The following is a 19381-nucleotide window of genomic DNA, read 5'->3' as shown; positions in this document are numbered from 1 at the left end:
GGATTTCCAAACTGACTCCAAAACCCTTGTTCTTCCATACAGGGTACCATTTCACTCTTACCTCTGGTCTTGTTGATCTGGAAACCTAGGAAGTATTAGGATTTTCTTGTTGTGTGGCCAAATGGAATGAATTCGGCTGCCTTTTCACCTCTGCCCATCATGACCATGAAGATAATTATCTCAGTGGAGGACCTTTGAGTAAGAGACTTAAAGATCCCTTAGAATAGAGATACTATACTATTTTTCTGATATTAAAGTGCCTGAAAGAACTATCCTTTTTTAATTGATGGAAGCTCTTGGTGGAAAGGTTGGAAAGCCTATTTGAAAACACTCAGCCTCTTCTACAGAGTGAGACAATGCCTCTAAAGATTGCTAAAATATTCCCTTACCTCTGATTATTTACTTCCCAACTATCGCAGTGTTTCTATGTTAGGATTACGATTTCCATGAGGCAAAAGTTGCGGAGAAAGAACTTAGTGTATCCAGGGGCACTTTCGTATTGTGACAGTGAGCTATTCTGTTGTATTCTGTAGTCCAAGGGAATGGTGCCAGACATCTCTAAGATGTCTAAAATTCTGACTGTAAATGATCTCTATGCTTCAGAGATTTGGGCAGGACAAGGGAGGAGTCCAGAGACCGTAAACGCCTCTGTTACCTGTGTTGACCATGGAGCAGGTAACCTTCTGTAGGGGTCCTTTTGATGTCTCTGAGCTATGGGAAAGGTGCTTTCATCTCAAGCTCCTCCATTTGGTAGTGGTGATAAGGATAAGAGTAATTTTTATCTCATACCATCTGTGGGCCCTGATCTTGACCTCCTAGGGAAACCCTCCTTTATCATTTCACCCAGCTCAAAATGACCGGGCAAACCCTCAAAGCATGGGCCCTATTTCTGCCCCCAGCACATATTGTCCATCTGTTTCAAAAAGAAAAAAGAGAACAAAAAAATGCCCTTGCCAACATCAAGGTGAGAACACAAAAGAACCTCTCTGTCCCCCGTAAGATTAAAGTCATACCGACTTGTACATACTGAAAAGATAAGAAAAGTCTGTCACTTTCTGGAATCTTCTGCCTCATCGTGATGGGTAACTGTACCTAACACAAAACAGAACAAATATATAACCCTGCCCTAAATGTTCCTTCCCTGGAGCACTCCCTTCTTTGTGAAGACTGTGTCTCCCAGGCATCTGACCTGACTTGGGTTTGAATAAAACTCTCTTCATTTCTCTCTAAAATGTTTTAAAATGTTCCTTCCTTTAGTGTTGACAATAACACTATGTTTTCTTTTCAAGTGAAAAATAAATGTTCCTGGTTCACAACCGTGACAGCACAGAAGGCCGGCTGTTCCTCCTGGCCCCTACCCTGCAGAACCAAGCATGTGTATATAGATTCCAGCACAAATGGGCTCATCCTAGAAGGATGCTTTGAAGGTCTGAGAAGCACTATCCACTCCATGGGTGAGACAAGAAGGCAAAGCTATTCCCGCTTGGAGCATTCCTTTTGGGGCTTAAAATTGCCTTGGACATGCATGAAAGCATTGCCATTTCCTAAAGCCCAAAGCTGGAACAGTCTGAGAGCAGCTGACCTAGCCAGAATCCAGGCACACACCTGTAGGAAGGGTTGGTGCAGAAGGGAAGGGGCAGGGCTCTGAGGGTGTTCTGCAGCTAGAGGGGTCCGCGGAAGGGGCAGAGTGTGTGTGTGTGTGTGTGTGTGTGTGTGTGTGTGTGCGCGCGCGCGCGCGTGCTTGGGGCCCTGCCCGTGATCACAGTCATGCCTGCGCTGGGCATTGAGCCAAGGAGGCAGGTCTTGGACCCCTTGCACTCCCAGAGTTGTGAGTCATGGGGCCGGTTGCCCCGCATTCAAGGGGATGGAAACCGCACACTCCCAAACCAATCACCCCATGGGGGTGGAGCTACGTCTCTGTGGGCAAACCCAGAGCAGACCTAAGATGCAGACTGGGAACCAGGGAAGGGGAGCTCTGAGAGATTCAAAGTGTGGAGTTCCTGGCTGAGTGAATGCATGCTGTGTGCCTGTGTGGGGCATGGTCTGGGAGTAGGGGCACCCCAGGTGAGAGGTGGGGTTCTGGAAGGGCATGTGGAGGGAGTTCATTTGGAGATTCAGTTGAGTTTTCTTTTTCCCTTGATAGTCTCTTCTGCCTACTCTCTGTCAACTGGCCTTACATAGCAAACCCATGGACTCCAGGGCACCTGCTCAGCAGAGCTTTTGTGGTATTGGTCACAGACATTCCAGGGTTTCACTTGTTCCCCAGCAAGAGCGAGAGTAAGGACCGCACGGTCCCCAACTTCAGTGCGGTGCCCCTGTCCCCTGACACAGTGCAGGTAATGGACCTTGAGCAGTTCCCCAAGTTCAGCAGGGTGTTCCCTGTTCCTTCAGGCACATGTGTGGCACTAGGAAACCCCAGAGCCGTTACCCAACTTCAGCATTGTGCTGCCTGTTCCCTGGGAATGGTGGCAATGGGCTGGAAGATAATTACTACTAAAAGACAAGTCTGTGTTTCCCCTTCTCCCAGAAACTGCAGCAGGCATGCTGGCTTTAGGTCCGAGGAGCCGCCTTCTCCCCACCTGACAACACTTCTCTTCTCTGGCTCCGTGAGACCCGAGGTTTTGAACATCTGCATCTGAGTCAGTGAGGCAGCTTGACACAGGACACCAGCATTCAGAGAAAGCGGCAGGTCCATTTGGAGAAATGTCATATCCACGTCAGGACTGGAGGTAACACCTCTCATTAACCCACTATCTCCTGGGCTTTTCTCTTTTCTCTAGTTGAGCCATGAAGTAAAACTTTAGTAATAGTGTCAGTGTTCTGAATTTGGTGAAGGAGGTACTTAGTTTCTGAACTTAGAGCACTTTGCAGGGGATCCCATTTTCTCTGTTCATTGACTGCTTATGAATGTATTTTGAACAGCTGTTTCCTAGAAACACTTTCATTAGAAAGGGAAGGTTAGATTTACTCTTTGTGTATTTTTAAGATATACATCTAACAGTGTTTATTCAGTTGGGCCTACGATATGGGTGAGTGGCCACCATTTAGGGTCAGATGGCTTTTTGTCGTCAGATACAGATATGGATGATGTCTTGTCATTTGTCAAAGGTGATGTTTCATCACTGATTAGTCTTTTCATCCCAAGAATTACAATGAGGGTCCAGGGAAAATTCAAAATTATTTAAAGCAGCCTTTTCCTGTTTAAAAGTTAAGCTTGACTATCTAGCTTTACTAGATGTATCAACTCAATATTTTAAGGTGCCATATTCTCTCTGTCATTTCTTTGGTGGTGCAGTCAGAAGGAGAGTCTTTGGGAATTCTTTTGGATAGAGTCATGCTGGTGGCTTCAAGGGGCCTGGTGACGGGAGCCCTGGGCTGAGTTCTGGAACTACTTGCTTGACGCCGGTGAGTCAGGTTATCCCACAGAGTTTCTGTTTCCTCCTTATGAGATTGCTGGAAGGTGAAATAAGTCAAGCAGAGAAAGGCAATTTTGATACGGATTCACTCATTCATGGAACAGGAGAAATAGCAGGGAGCTCAGTAGGAGAAGGAAGGGAAGAATGAAGGGTGGGGTAAACAGAAGGGGGAATGAACCACGACAGACTATGGACTCTGGGAAACAAACTGAGGGCTTCAGAGGGGTTTGGTGGGGGATTGGGATAGGCCGGTGATGGGTATTAAGGAGGGCACGTATTGCATGGAGCCCTGGGTGTTGTACGCAAACAATGAATCATGGAACACTACATCAAAAACTAAGGATGTAGTGTATGGTGACTAACATAACATTAACATAATAAAAAAAAATTTAAAAAAGAAAATAAAGAAATTGATGGGAGGTCATATCTGTGGAAAGTCTTTTTACACAGAAACTGTTCTGCCTATTGAAGAGCAACTAAAAACGAGGTGATTTGGGCTCTATTATTCTGTAAATAATAATTTTAAAACTCCCTGTCCTAGGGATATGGTATTTTATTGCATAAGGAGGCCTGAGAAGGCTGCAATGAAAGATTGAGATCTCAGAACACGTTCATGTTCCATGCATACATCACTTAACAGTTTGCACAGGTAGGAAGGTAAGTGGAGATAAATATGAAAGAAAGGGAAAGAAGGTGTGAACCATTCATTAGGTAGCCTTCTCCCTTTCTCAGGAAAGCCTTGGGCCAGTGTAATTGTGGAAGAAGAGGGGGAATCCTGGAGCTTTGCAGCAGATGGGGGTTCCAGGTCTGGGTAGAGGTGACGGGTCCCAGAGGAGAGCTGAGTGCATTCTGCAGCAGGGTATGGGCAGGGCGCGCTCCTGGGGTGGCTGTGGTCTCCCATGTGAACGTTGTGACAGGTGAGGGCTGTGAGCTGGTTCCTGGCTGAGGACAGTTGAGGCACAGGTGGAGAGCTGGCCGAGTCCCTTCTTAAGGGCCACCAGCCTCAGCCAGCACACACAGAATCATCGTTTGTCCCTGTCACTCCAATTCAGGCAGTCAGAGTTGCCAGGCCGAGATGTTTGCTAGAGCTTCTTTCCTTGCATGTGTGTGAAGTTTCAAACCTGAAGTGGTGGACATGATGGGTCCTCAGAAAATCCGTAACTCTTTTATTTCCTGCTCTTATATCGACCAGTGAAGTGAATCGGACCGGCTAGTAGAAGGGGCTATCTGTGCGTTTTTATTTCCCAGTTTAATTAAAGAATGGGAAAACAGTCTTGTGAAATATTAAAAGAATCCTTTGTTGGTGTTCATGTCCCCCCCCCCCCCCGGGGTGGGGGTGCTTACCTGGAGACCCATCCAGGGCTCTGGAAGCTTGACCCGGTGAGTCACTTGCGACTTGAGCTGGGGAATTAATGAAGAAAACAGAATGAATGCTGGAGTTTGCCTGTATAATTTGGACTCAGACACGTCCATGTAGCATCGGAACTCTTCACCCATGAGGCGTGTCGGGATCCCTGAGGTTGTGGGCTTTGCTTTATGGGCTGAGGTTTTGTCTTCATCCTTATCTGGACAAGAGCCATGCCATCTGGCAATGGAGATCCAAATCCTTAGGTGACCATATCATCATCATCATTATCATGATTATTAATTATTATTATTATTTTAAGAAGCAAGAGAGACATTGACTTTGAAATAAAATTATCAAAAGAAAGAACACAAGGTCAAATATATACGTGATGATTGAACTTGTGGTATCTCTCATTGGTGTGGGTCTTGTAGGGCTGCCTGAATGAGAAAGACCAAGGAATTCTATGTGGATAAAAGTGTGCTGTACACAGGGAGTGTTTTATTCCATCATTTGACCTCTCTCTCTGAAGGGAAAATAGAGTGGTGACTGGAGCTTGGTTCTGATTGGAAGGCCTGGGAGGTCAGTGAATCGAAAGAGCAGTGTTCATGCTTACATGGTTCTCAGTGCCCAGTGAGCGAAGTTTGGACGCTTGGACTCGGAAGCATTGGTGTTCAGGGAGGATGTTGTCCGAGTTTGCAGCACATCGAGACACTTGGCTGGTCTGCCTAATTGGGCCAGTTTCTGCCTTTCTAAGGGCAGCTTGAAAGTGGCTTGTAAACCTAGGACATTTGTGGAGTGTTCTGCATGGGACCACTGTGTGGGCCAGTGTAGACACAACCCAGGGAATTCCAGAGCTAATGATGAGCACGTTTGTGAGGCTGGAGTTTGCTTCTCTGTGAGAAGGATTGAGCTGGAGTGGAAAGAAGTCTCTGGGTCTTAGGACTCACTGAGCGGATCCAAGCCTGGCAGGGTGCTGAGATCAGATGTCTGTTTCCCAGGATTTTGGCCAGAGGGATATTTGGGCTCTGGGCAGCATCTCTGCTCAGGTTTCTTGGATGAGCACCTCAGGGAAGAGGAGTGAATGTGTGTGCTCACCTGTCATCGAGGAAGGTTTCTGGTTTCAGGTTTCGTGTACAGGTGAATTCCTCATATGGCTCCCTTACCTGATGGTGTTCAGGGTGCAGGAGGTGGATGGACCCCCTCGTCCCGGGCATCCTGGCTGTGTAAGAGTCCTGGGGCACCTTTTCCCCTGGACTTTGGACCAGGAAATTGGGAGCAGTAGGTGATGAAGCCATCAGTTGATGCCTCAGTTTCTTCCCTGCCAAGATGAACTGGAGATTAAAATAAGTGCTATGGAAATATAAAGGAGGAGACAGGACTGGGGGTGCTGAAGGGAAGGTGGGGATGGTGTTTGGTATTCACATAGGGGTCAGGTGGTACTTCACTAGGAGGGTGATGCTTGAGTCAAGATCTAGGGAAGGTCAGTGATATCACATGAAGAGCATTCTAAACAGAATGGAAAGCATGTGCAAAGGCCCCAGGGAAGGAGCATACCAGGTGCATCCATGAGCTACAAGATGGCCCTGTGACCACAGGCGACAGCTTAGGACTTGCATCATCAAGGTGACAGAGTGACAGAAAGCCATAGCAGGGCTGTGACCCCATGGGACCCTGTTTCACTGGGTCATCCTGGCTGCAGGGTTGAGAACAGATGACAGAGGGTTGAGGTTGGGCAAGGGAGGTCAATGATGACTCTTTTCCAGGAACTCAGGCAAGAGATGGGCTCCAGTGTGGTCCAGACAGGCGGCCTTGAAAGGAGTGGTGAGTCCTACGGTGGGTACGTCTTGAAGATGGAGCTCACAGGATTTGCCGACAGCTTAGATATTGAGGATGGGAGAAAGGAGGAACTGGGGTAGCTCCCAGCTGTTGTGGGTTGTCCTGAGCGAGGGGAAGGAGAAGGTATCTGGGGGTAGGAGGTAGTCCGCGTTCGGCATGCTGAGGAAGGTGCCTTTCTGGGTGGATCTGCTGAGGTTTGTTTCCAGGAGAAGCTTTCACATCTCCTCCCTAAGCAACGGTGAAGTATAAGTATTCCCCATTTTTTAAAAGTTCATGGGAAGACACTTGGCTTTTTGGAAAGATCTCCGTTATCACCTGGTTTCACTAATGGGAAGAAACCTGAAGAGGATGTTCCTTATGAAAATAGTTGAACGGTGAGCTTTGCATTCAGCATCTGTTTGGGGAGAAGCACGACAGACGCAGTGTGCACCGTAACCAGCTCCTTCCTGTAAACCGCTCTCCGTGTCCAGCCACCAGCGCTTTGAATTCTGTTTGTGAGCATCTGCTGTGCTTTCTCTCCATTTATTTTCGGCATCCATTAGGAATTGTGTCCTGGGTCCTGAGAAATGCCAACAATAAGTAAATTTAGGAGTCTGAGCATGGTCACTAATTTTTCCATATTAATTAATGGTCATTCCTTCTTTACACCCTTTCTGCTCTGAAAGGTTTCCTAGGAGTACTGTACTTTCAAAGAGCTGGGGAACCTGTACCCCATCCTGCGGGGTTCACTTTAGTCTCCATGCTGCACAGAACATTCCATGGCTGTCGGATTTTAACACACAAACCTGTATCTTTGACCACCTTCACCCTTCCCATCCTCCTCTGAATCAGGCACCCACAAATCTATTCTCCATATCTATGTGTTCAGTAATTTCTTTCCCCATGTTGTATGTACATGTGAGCATCTGTAATTGCCTTTCTGTGTCTGAGTTCTTCAGGAGGGAGCCCCATCAGTCATCTGATAGAGCACTTTCATGGATCCCCTGTGAGGCAAGGATGATGCCCGGCCTTGGAGGGGGGCCACAGGTCCGCCCTCAGGATCCATGTCTCCCACTCCAGCCTTTTCAGAATGGACCTCTCACACCAAATCTAGGGTTAGGGGTAAGGCATAGGAGAATGAGAGTTCCAATAGGGTGGATGTGTCCAGAATTTCCACGGTGGGGGCGGGGATTGATGGCATGGGTTGGGGTGAGTGTGAAGCAGTGGGTTTGTGCCCATGAGCCAGTGAATGTGGGGGATCGAGGGAATCAAGTACAGAAGTAATTAGGATTTCTCCCCCTCGACCTCCTTTCTGGAGTCCCAAATAAAACGGTTTCGCTTTGGGTGGCATACTGAGGCCTTAGGTATGACTCAGGCTTCTTCATCTCCGTATCTTTGGAGGCAGACCTCTGGGAGTGGACTACTCAGAATCCAACCTATGATTACTGTCATGGAGGGGAGGATGGAAAGCCCGATTGACCGGCTCTAAACAAACTGACCTGGGGGCTGAGGAGAGTGCCAGTGTCACGGATGAGGGCCTAGAGTTCCGCTGAAAGTGGAGATTTGCTGGGCTTAGGTCAGGTGTTCACTAAGGTTTCTTCTCGCAAAACTTTCTGGAGTCCCAAATGGCATATTTTCGTTCTGTGTGGCAGGCTACTGCCTAACATTGCTCAGTGGTACCTGATCCCTGTGCTTTGGAGTCAGGCGTATGGGAATAAACCTAACAGACCCCAAACTAGAATTAAGGCGTGGGTCTAGGGGCATGGCCCTAAAGATCAGCCAGCAGATGCGACCTTCCAGGGGCCAAGAGTAGGGCATGATTTGGGTTGCATCTGAAACACAGCAGTTGCAGGCAGGGGGGCTTTGAATGTGGGGTTCGTTGGGTTTGGAACAGCTGGGAATTCATAACTTCTGCTCTGCATTCCTTCTGTGGGTCCAAATGGCACAGTTTCCATCTGCATGGCATGCTGATTTGCAGGTATGACTCAGGTTTCCCCAGTCGCTGTGTGTTTGCCTCCTGGAAAGACCTCTTGGAAGCCAACGGAACATTTGGCTTAGGGCTCAGGAGCCTGGGAGGGACCATCTCCTGGTTTTGAGCTCACCATTGCTGTGTCCTGATTTGAGTAGGTGGGTTGTGGAGAAGGGAAGGCTCAGGGTTTTGGTCCAAGGGGACCCTGAATGCGGGAGCCAGCTAGAATTGATTCAGTGGGATATGCAGATTTTTCAGCCCCCGAATACCTCTGCATCCCAGATGGTACGTTTTCTTTCTGTGTGGCATGCTGAGGCCTCAGATAGGGCTCAGGTTTCCCAAATCCCTATCTTTGTGCCATCTCTCTAGGAGTGGACCCCTGAGTACCCAAGCTATGGTGAGTGTCACGCCCTAGGAGGCTGCAAAGCCCAATCGACTGGCTCTGCCACCCTGTTGAGGCTCAGGAGAGTGGGCTGGAGAGACTGTCGGCACAGTGTTTAGGGGTCAGGAATCCACTGGAAGTGATTTTCTCTTTGCTTTGGTCAGGTGTTCCCTGAGGTTTCTCCTTCTCAGAGTGCTTTCTGGAGTCCCAGATGACAACCTTTCCTTCTGTGTGGCAGGCTTTGTGTCCTGACATTGCTCAGCAGTCCCCATTCCCTGGTCCTTGGAGCTAGATGTCTCGGAATGGACCTCACACTACTCAACGTGTAGTAAGGGCACGGGTCTAGGTGTATGGCTGTTCAGATGAGCCATCCGATGTGAGATTCCAGGGGCCTAAGAGGAGGGTATGCTTTGGGTTGAATGTCAGACACAGGAGTTGCCCACAGGGGGTCTGTGGAAGTGGTGTCTCGCTGGGATTGGATCAGGTAGGCATTCTTATTTCTCTTCCTCTGCAGGTCCAAATGGTACGGTTTCCCTCTCTGTGGCATGCTGATTCACCAATGTGGCTCAGGTTTCCCCAGTCCCTGTGTGTTTGGTGCTTGGCTCCTGGAATGGTCTCTGGGAACCCAACGGAGCATTTGGCTTAGGGCTCAGGAGCATGGGAAAGACCATATCTTGGTTTTGAACTCAGCATTGCCGTGTCCTGATTTGAGTAGGTGGGTTGTGGAGAAAGGAAGGCTCAGGGTTTTCATCCAAGGGTCTCCTGAATGCGGGAGCTGGACGGGATTGACTGTGTGGGATATGCAGATTTCTCCTGCTCCTAATAGCCTCTAGAGTCCCAGATGGCACTCTTTCTTTCTGTGTGGCATGCTTTGGCCCCAATCGGGCTCAGGCTTCCCCAATACCTATATCTTTGTGCTGTGTCTCTAGGAGTGAAACCCTGAGAACCCAACCTAATGTTAATGTCAGGCCCTAGGAGGATGGAAATCTCAATCGGCTGGCTCTGCGACCCTATCGGGGCTGAGGAGAGTGGGTTGGGGAGACTGTCGGCACAGTGTTTAGGGGCCAGGAATCTGCTGGAATTGGTTTCGTCTGGGCTTGGGTCAGGTGTTCCCTGAGGTTTCCCCGTCTCAGAGTGCTTTCTGGAGTCCCAAATGGCAGCCATGTATAGTGTTGTGTCTTTCCTTGTATAGTGTTGTGTCTCAGAGATAAGTGTTTTTCATTTTCATCAGGCGTCCGTGACCAATTTGATGAATGCTTCCATATTCATGAATGATGATATTATGGGTAAGTGGGTTCCTGTACAATGTTCTTTCTTACCTATAAGTTTATGGCACTTTGGTTAGGTTGCTGCAATCACTTATGATAGGGAGTCCACATTAACCAAATATATTGTATGTTGTAAGATGGTTCCTGTACACTGTTGTTTCTCAGTTATATGTTCGGAGGACTTACCCAATGGAACCATAACCACCTTGATTCATGCTTCCATCTTCAGAAGGCTGATGTGATTTGAAGGGCATTATCCTCACACCATTGTTTCTTAGCTATAAGTATGGGAAAATTTCCCTAGGCCTACACACACAATGTTGAATAGGCATCAGTATTGATTAGGCTGATGTTAGTTGAAGGTGTTTTCCTGTACACGGTGGTTCATTACCAATAAGGATGGGGAATAGTCCTCAAGATTCAAGAAACTGTTCATTAATGCTTCCATATTCATGAAAGATGCTGTTAATTGTTAATGCTATTCTGTAAAGTGGTGTTGTCAAGGGATAGGTATGTGGTCCTTTTCTTCTGATTCTACCTCCTCCTTGGTTCATGTTTCCATATTCGTGAATGGTGATGTTCATTGTAAGGGGTTCTATCCTCTACACGGTTTTTTCTTAGATATATGTATGCGGTTTGGTGATTCATACACACCCTATTTTCTGAAGGATTGTATAATCATGAGGGTGATTTTAGCTGAGGGCAGTCCCTATACACTGTTGTTTCTTACAGATATGTACTTAGACCTTTCCTAAAGCTTCGACAACCACTTTGAGTCATGCTTCCCTATTTCTAATCAGTGATATTATTGGTAGACATTATCCTGACACTGTTGTTTCCTAGAGAGAAGGGTGTGGTCATTTCCCTAGGACTGCAACACAATTTTGCGAAGGGATCCCTATGCAGGAGGTTGCTTTAATTGGAGGACGGTTCAAAGACACTGCTATCTATTACGTACAAGAATGGGGCACAAATTTCATGTTTCAAGACCACTATGGTAAAATCTTCCTTACTCTTGAAAGATGATGTTCATTGGTCTTTCCTTGTATAGTGTTGCGTCTCAGAGATAAGTTTTTGGCACTCTTGTCAGGCTTCCACAACCATTTTGGTTAATGCTTCCATATTCATGAATTTTGATATTAGGGCTAAGTGGGTTCCCGTACACTGTTGTTTCTTACAGATAAGTTTATGTACATTGCCACAGCCGTTTACGATAAGGATGCCACATTAACCAAAGATATTGTACGTTGTAAGATGGCTCCTGTACACTGTTGTTTCTCAGCTTTATGTTCGTAGGCCTTACCAGAGGGTACCCTAGTGACCTTGACCGATGCTTTCGTCTTTAGGAAGGCTGATGTGACTTGAAAGGCATTATCCTGACACTGTTGTTTCTTAGCTATAATTATGTGGACCTTTCCCTAGGCGTACACACCCAATCTTGAATAGGGATCAGTGTTGAGGAGGCTGATATTAGTTGAAGGTGTTTTCCTGTATACGGTGGTATATTACCAATAAGGTTGGGGCACGGTCCTCAAGATTTACAAACTTTTCATTAGGGGCGCCTGGGTAGCACAGCGGTTAAGCGTCTGCCTTCGGCTCTGGGCGTGATCCTGGCGTTATGGGATCGAGCCCCACATCAGGCTCCTCTGCTATGAGCCTGCTTCTTCCTCTCCCACTCCCCCTACTTGTGTTCCCTCTCTCGCTGGTTGTCTCTATCTCTGTCAAATAAATAAATAAAATCTTTAAAAAATAAAAATAAAAAATAAAAACTTTTCATTAATGTTTCCATATTCATGAAAGATGATGTTAATTGTTAATGCTATTCTCTAAAGTGGTATTGTCTTGGGATATGTATGTGGTCCTTTCCCTCTAATTCCACCTCCACCTTGGATCATATTTCCATATGCGTGAATGCTGATATCCATTGTAAGGGGTTCTTTCCTGTACACTGTTGTTTCTTAGATATATGTATGCGTGCCTTTGGTGATTCATAACCCCCTATTTTCTTTTTTTTAGTGTTTTTTAAATTATTTTATGTTAGTCACCATACAGTATATCCCTTGTTTTTGATGTAAATTTCAATGATTCATTAGTTGCGTATAACACCCAGTGCACCATACAATACGTACCCTCCTTAATGCCCATCACCAGCCTCTCCCATTCCCTCACCCCTCACCCCTCTGAAACAATCAGTTTCTATCTCAGAGTCCATTATCTGCCATGCTTTATTCCCCCTTCTCATTACCCCCCCTTTTTATCCCTTTCTTCTCTTACCGATCTTCCTAGTTCTTATGTTCCATAATTGAGAGAAAAAATATGATAATTGTCTTTCTCTGCTTGACTTATTTCACTTAGCATTACCTCCTCCAGTACCGTCCATGTTGCAGCAAATGTTGAGAAATCATTGGTCTTTCCTTTCCTGTATACTGTTGTGTCTCAGAGATAAGTTTTTGGCACTTTCGTAAGGCTCCACGACCACATTGGTGAATGCTTCCATACTCATTATTAATGATGTCAGGGCTAAGTGGGTTCCCGTACACTGTTGTTTCTTACAGATAAATTTTTGGCATTGTAGTTATGTTGCCAGAACCACTTACAAAAAATTGTACGTTGTAATATATTTCCTGTACACTGTGGTTTCTCAGGTATATTTCAGTAGGCTTTTCCTAATGGTACTATAACCACCTAGATTCCTGCTTCCATCTTCAGGAAGGCTGATGTAACTTGAAGGGCATTATCCTGACACCGTTGTTTCTTAGCTATAAGTATGTGGACCTTTACCTAGGCCTACAGAGCCAAAATTGAATCGGGATCAGTGTTGAGGAGGCTGATGTGAGTTGAAGGTGTCTTCCTGTACACAGTGGTTCATTAGCAATAAGGATTGGGCAGAGTCCCCGAGATTCCAGAACCTTTTCATTAATTCTTCCTTACTTGTGAAGGATTATGTTCATTGGTCTTTCCTTGTATAGTGTTGTGTCTCAGAGATAAGTGTTTGGCACTTTAGTCAGGCTTTCACGTCCAATTTGGTTACTGCTTCCATATTCACGAAGGATGATGTTAGGGCTAAGCGGGTTCCTGTACACTGTTGTTTCATATAAAAAAGCTTAAGGATTTTCTTTACGATGCCACAACCACTTACGATAGAGATTCCACATTAACCAAAGATACTGTATGTTGTAAGAGGGTTCCTGTACACTGTTTTTTCTCAGCTTTATGTTCGAAGGCCTTTCCTAACGGTACCATAACCACTTTGATTCCTCCTTCCATCTTCAGGAAGTCTGATGTGACTTGAAGGGAATTATGCTGACACCGTTGTTTCTTATCTCTAAGTATATGGACATTTCCCTAGGCCAACACACCCAGTGTTGAGTTGGGATCACTATTGAGGAGGTTGATATGAGTTGAAGGTGTTTTCCTGTACACGGTGGTTTATTACCTAAAGGATGGGGCAAAGTCTTGGTAATTCCAGAACCTTTTCATTCATGCTTCCATAATCATGAAAGATGGTGTTCATTGGTCTTTCCTTGTATAGTGTTGTCTCTCAGAGATACGTGTTTTGCACTTTCGTAGGCTTCCACGACCATTTTCGTTAATGCTTCCATGTTCACGAATGATGGTGTTAGGGCTAATTTGTTCTTGTACACTGTTGTTTCTTACAGATTAGTTTATGGCATGTTCTTTACGTTGCCACAACCACTTACGATAGGGATTCTACACTGAGCAAAGATACTGTACGTTATTTGTTATTTTTTTACTTTAATTTCTGCCAGATTTGGTCTCATTTCTGCCCTTAGAGATTCTATATTCTCATCAATATTTTCGTTAATACTTTTTCAAGTCTACACACCATCTTCACCTTTGTTACTCTGAATTCCATTTCTGATAATTTGGTTATGTCCATATCCATTAGTTCTGTGGCAGAAGCCACAGACTCATTTTCTTTTCTTTGCTGGGGTGGATTTCTCCTTCTAGACATTCTAATGAGAAGTTGTGGGTTTGTCCAGAGCCCAAATTATTGACTGGGACCCAGGCCATGAGCCCTTGTTTTATGGGGATCTTAGGGATGTGGGCTTCTTGATTTTTCAGCCTGCCTTCTGGGGGAGGGGCCTGCCAAGCCGATATTAAGGTTAACCCTGTTTGGGTATAGTCTCCGTGTCCCCTGCAAGGGGGGATGGGGATGGGCACAGAGTAATTCGGTATTTCCAGGCTTTTGTTCTCTGGCGGCTTTCCCTGGTGTTTTGCTGTGCCTCTTCTGAGAGCCAGAGCAGCAGTGGCCAAATTTCATCCTCTGTCTCAGAGGGATTGCGGACAGTTCTCCACTGATGTTCTGGCCACTTTAACTCTGTTTCTGTTGGTGCTGCTCAACCCTGCACTGTCCGGGATGTGAGCCCCACACCTGGCATCCCAGCTCTCACCTACAGGGCCAGGGTGTCTCTGTCCTTTGTGTTTCTAACACCGCCAGCCACCAGCGGCCCCTGAATGCTCCAGGAGCATTATGTGTCTCTTTCTTACACACTTTTGCACATGCTTCCGTTTTCATGACAGAGGACTGTGAGATGCCAGATGGTTTCTCTACGGTGTTCCTTCATTGATTCAGTATATGGCACTTTCCTTATGTTTTCTTAGGCACCTGTACAAATGGTTTCATCTTCACCACCGAAGACGTGACTTCAAAGAAAGCTTTGGTACAATGTTCTTTCCTAAGATTGGTTCACGTCCCTTTCCTTATGCTTTTATTCCCAATCAGACACATGCTTCCATCATCATGACAGTTTATGGGACTTGGAAAACCCTTTCCATACCCTCTTCTTCCTGAGATTACGTCTATGGCTGTTTCCTTAAGTTTCAACACACGTATTGGTGAACCCTGGTGTTTTCACTGATCAACGTTGCCTTGTCTCTACAAAAACATGGTTCACTGAATTGACTGATGGCACTTTCCTTTCGTTTTCACACAACCTTTTTTGAAGGGCTTTCCTCCTCATGACTGATGTGAGTTGAGAGATGCTTTCTGTGTAGTGTTCTTACGTCGTTAAATGAAGGGCATTATCTTGATGCTTGCAGACACCGTTTGGCACAATGCTCCCACTTCATGACACCAGATGTGAGGTGCAAGATGCTTTCACATAGAGTGTTCTCTCCTTGAGTAAAGTAGGTGACCCTTTCCCTATGCATTCGTAGACACTTTTTTTTATAATGATTTTTTATTATATTATGTTAGTCACCATACAGTACATCCCTGCTTTTCGATGTAAGGCTCGATGATTCATTAGTTGTGTATAACACCCAGTGCACGATGCAATATGTGCCCTCCTTACTACCCATCACCGGCCTATCCCATTCCCCCACACCCTCCCCTCTGAAGTCCTCAGTTTGTTTCTCATAGTCCATAGTCTCTCATGTTTCATTCCCCCTTCTGATTACCCCCCCTTTCTTTATCCCTTTCTTCCCCTACTGATCATTCTAGTTCTTATGTTCCATAGATGAGAGAAATCATATGATAGTTGTCTTTCTCTGCTTATTTCACTTAGCATTATCTCCTCCAGTGCCGTCCATGTTGTAGCAAATGTTGAGAACTCGTTCTTTCTGATAGCTGAGTAATATTCCATTGTATATATGGACCACAACTTCTTAATCCAGTCATCTGTTGAAGGGCATCTCGGCTCCTTCCACGATTTAGCTATTGTGGACATTGCTGCTATGAACATTGGGGTGCATATGGCCCTTCTCTTCACCACGTCTGTATCTTTGGGGTAAACACCCAGTAGTGCAATGGCTGGATCATAAGGTAGCTCGATTTTTAACTTTTTAAGGGACCTCCACACTGTTTTCCAGAGTGGCTGTACCAACTTGCATTCCCACCAACAATGTAGGAGGGATCCCGTTTCTCCACATCCTCTCCAACAATTGTTGTTTCTTGCCTTGTCTATTTTTGCCATTCTAACTGGCGTAAGGTGGTATCTCAGTGAAGTTTTGATTTGAATTTCCTTGATGGCTAATGATTTTGAACATTTTTTCATGTGTCTGTTAGCCATTTGTATGTCTTCATTGAAAAAGTGTCTGTTCATATCTTCTGCCCATTTTTTGATTTATTTGTTTCTCGTGTATTGAGTTTGAGAAGTTCTTTGTAGATCTTGGATACCAGTCCTTTATCTGTAGTGTCATTTGCAAATATATTCTCCCATTCCGTGGGCTGCCTCTTAGTTTTTGTTTCCTTGGCTGTGCAGAAACTTTTAATCTTGATGAAGTCCCATAAATTCATTGTATCTTTTGTTTCTCTTGCCTTTGGGGATGTATCATGAAAAAGGTTGCTTTGGCCGATGTCGTAGAGGTTGCTGCCTATGTTCTCCTCTAGGATTTTGATGGATTCCTGTCTCACATCGAGGTCTTTCATCCATTTGGAGTTTATTTTTGTGTATGGTGTGAGAGAGTGGTCAAGTTTCCTTCTTTTGCATGTAGCTGTCCAATTTTCCCACCACCATTTATTGAAGAGACTGTCTTTTTCCCACCGGATGTTTTTTCCTGCTTTATCAAATATTAGTTGCCCAAAGAGCCGAGGGTCCATTTCTGGGCTCTCTATTCTGTTCCATTGGTCTATGTGTCTGTTTTTGTGCCAGTACCATGCTGTCTTTGTGATCACAGCTTTGTAGTACAGCTCGAATCCGGCATTGTGATGCCCCCAGCTTTGTTTTTCCTTTTCATCAGTTCCTTGGAGATTCGGGGTCCTTTCTGGTTCCATACAAATTTAAGGACTATTTGTTCCAGTTCTTTGAAAAATGTCCTCAGTATTTTGATCGGGATAGCATTGAAAGTGTAGATGGCTCTGGGTAGCATGGACATTTTAACTATGTTAATTCTTCCGATCCATGAGCATGGAATATCTTTCCATCTTTTTATGTCTTCCTCAATGTCTTTTAAGAATGATTTATAGTTTCTACAATAAAGGACCTTTACGTCTCTGGTTAAGTTAATTCCAAGGTAACGTATGGTTTTTGGTGCTATTGTAAATGGGATGGATTCCCTAATTTCTCTTTCTTCGTTCTCGTTATTCGTGTACAGAAATGCAACTGATTTCTGAGCATTGATTTTTTATCCTGCCACGTTACTGAATTCTCTATAACTTCTAATAGTTTGGGAGTGGCTTCTTTTGGGTTTTCCATATAGAGTATCATGTCATCTGCGAAGAGAGACATTTTGACTTCTTCTTTGCCGATTTAATTACCTTTGATCCCTTTTTGTCGTCTGATTGCTGTTGCAAGGACTTCTAGTACTATGTTGAATAATAGTGGCGAGAGTGGGCATCCTTGTTGTGTTCCTGATCTTAAGGGAAAGGCTTCCAGCTTTTCCCCATTGAGAATAATATTTGCAGTAGGCTTTTCATAGATGGCTTTTATGAGATTGAGAAATGTACCTTCTATTCCTACACTCTGAAGGGTTTTAATCAGGAAAGGATGCTGTATTTTGTCAAATGCTTTTTCGGCATCGATTGAGAGGATCATATGGTTCCTGAGTCTTTTCTTGTTGATATGATGTATCACGCTGATACACCATATCGATCAATCACGCTGATTGATTTGCGAATATTGAACCACGCTTGCATCCCAGGTATGAATCCCACTTGATTATGGTGGATAATCCTTTTAATGAACTGTTGGATTCTATTAGCAAGTATCTTGTTGAGGATTTTGGCGTCCATATTCATTAGGGAAATCGGTCTGTAATTCTCCTTTTTGAGGGGGTCTTTCCTGGTTTGGGGATCAAGGTAATATTGGCCTCATAGAATGAGTTTGGTAGCTTTCCTTCTGTTTCTATTTTTTGAAATAGCTTTAGGAGAGTAGGTATTATTTCTTCTTTGAATGTTGGTAGAATTCCCCAGGAAAACCGTCCGGGCCTGGAGTTTTCTTATTTGGAAGGTTGTTTATCACTGACTCAATTTCTTCATCATTAATTGGCCTGTTTAAGAAATCAGTTTCTTCCTGTTTCAATCTTGGTAGTTTATAGGTTTCCAGGAAGGATTCCATCTCTTCCGGATTGCTTAGTTTATTGGCATATAGCTGTTGATAAAAATTTCTAATAATCCTTCCAATTTCAATGGTGTTCATCGTGACCTCTCCTTTTTCATTCATAATTTTAATAATCTGGGTCCTTTCTCTTTTCTTTTGGATAAGTCTTGCCAGTGGTCTGTCAATTTTATTGATTCTCTCAGAGCTTTTAGTCCTGTTGATCTGCTCTACTGTACTTCTGGTTTCTGCTTGATTGATTTCAGCTCTAATTTTGGTCAACTGCTTCCTCGTGCATGGATTAGGCCTGTCCCTCTGTTGCTGTTCCAGCTTCTTGAGGTGAGAATATAAAAACTGCATTTTAGATTTTTCTATTCTTTTGAGTGAGGCTTGGATGGCTATGTATTTCCCCCTTAGGACTGCCTTTGTAGTATCCCATAGGTTTTGGACTGTTGTATTTTCATTCTCATTGGTCTCCATAAATTGTTTAATTTGATTTTTGATTTCCTGGTTTATCGAGTCATTCCTGAGCAGAATGGTTCTTAGTCTCCAAGTGTTTGAGTTTCTTCCAAATTTTTCCTTGTGGTTGAGTTCCAATTTCAGAGGGTTGTGGTCTGAGAATATGCACGGGATAATTTCAATCTTTTGGTATCGGCTGAGACCTGTCTTGTGTCCCAGAACATGGTCTATTCTTGAGAATGTTCCATGGGCATTAGAATAGAATGAGTATTCTTTGGTTCTGGGGTGAAGTGTTCTCTATATATCTAAGAGGTCCAACTCGTCGAGTATGGCATTCAAAGCCTTTGATTCTTTGCTTAGTTTTTCCCAGGGTGTTCTGTCTATTTCTGAGAGTGGAGTGTTGAGGTCCCCTACTATTAATGTATTTTATTTATATGTCTCTTTATTCTGGTTAAGAGTTGGCTTGTGTATCTTGGTGCTCCCCTGTTGGGGGCATATATATTTATAATTGTCATATCCACTTGTTGAATACTTCCTTTAAGAATAATATAGTGCCCTTCTGCGTCTCTAACTATAGTCTATAGTTTAAAATCCAGTTTATCTGATATGAGAATTGCTACCCGAGCTTTCTTTTGAGGTCCATTTGCGAGAAAGATGGTACTCCATCCCCTTACTCTCAGTCTGAATGCATCTTTGGGTTCGAAATGAGTCTCTTGTAGACAGC

The 19381-nt window shown here is 44.7% G+C and overlaps 1 long non-coding RNA gene across 4 annotated transcripts in view; it reads left to right on the top strand.

Moving 5' to 3' along the window:
* Nucleotides 1-592: 592 nt before the first annotated feature.
* The window catches only part of LOC130542916 (uncharacterized), a 35997-nt gene continuing 17208 nt past the window's right edge, over nucleotides 593-19381 (top strand). Inside the window, exons 1-4 of one of the 4 annotated variants that reach the window (XR_008957819.1) lie at nucleotides 593-1454; nucleotides 2528-2729; nucleotides 3296-3405; nucleotides 6528-6773. This is a non-coding gene — a long non-coding RNA (uncharacterized LOC130542916). Of the gene's footprint in view, nucleotides 1455-1777; nucleotides 2337-2527; nucleotides 2730-3295; nucleotides 3406-3957; nucleotides 4383-6527; nucleotides 6776-19381 lie in introns of those variants that run through there. The other 3 variants (XR_008957820.1, XR_008957822.1, XR_008957821.1) reach the window with 3 other exon arrangements.

Source organism: Ursus arctos, unplaced genomic scaffold, assembly GCF_023065955.2.
Source record: "Ursus arctos isolate Adak ecotype North America unplaced genomic scaffold, UrsArc2.0 scaffold_6, whole genome shotgun sequence".
Lineage (NCBI taxonomy): Eukaryota > Metazoa > Chordata > Mammalia > Carnivora > Ursidae > Ursus > Ursus arctos.
The sequence above is the reverse complement of the archived record's forward strand: the minus strand, read 5'-3'. Positions and strand labels throughout refer to the sequence as shown.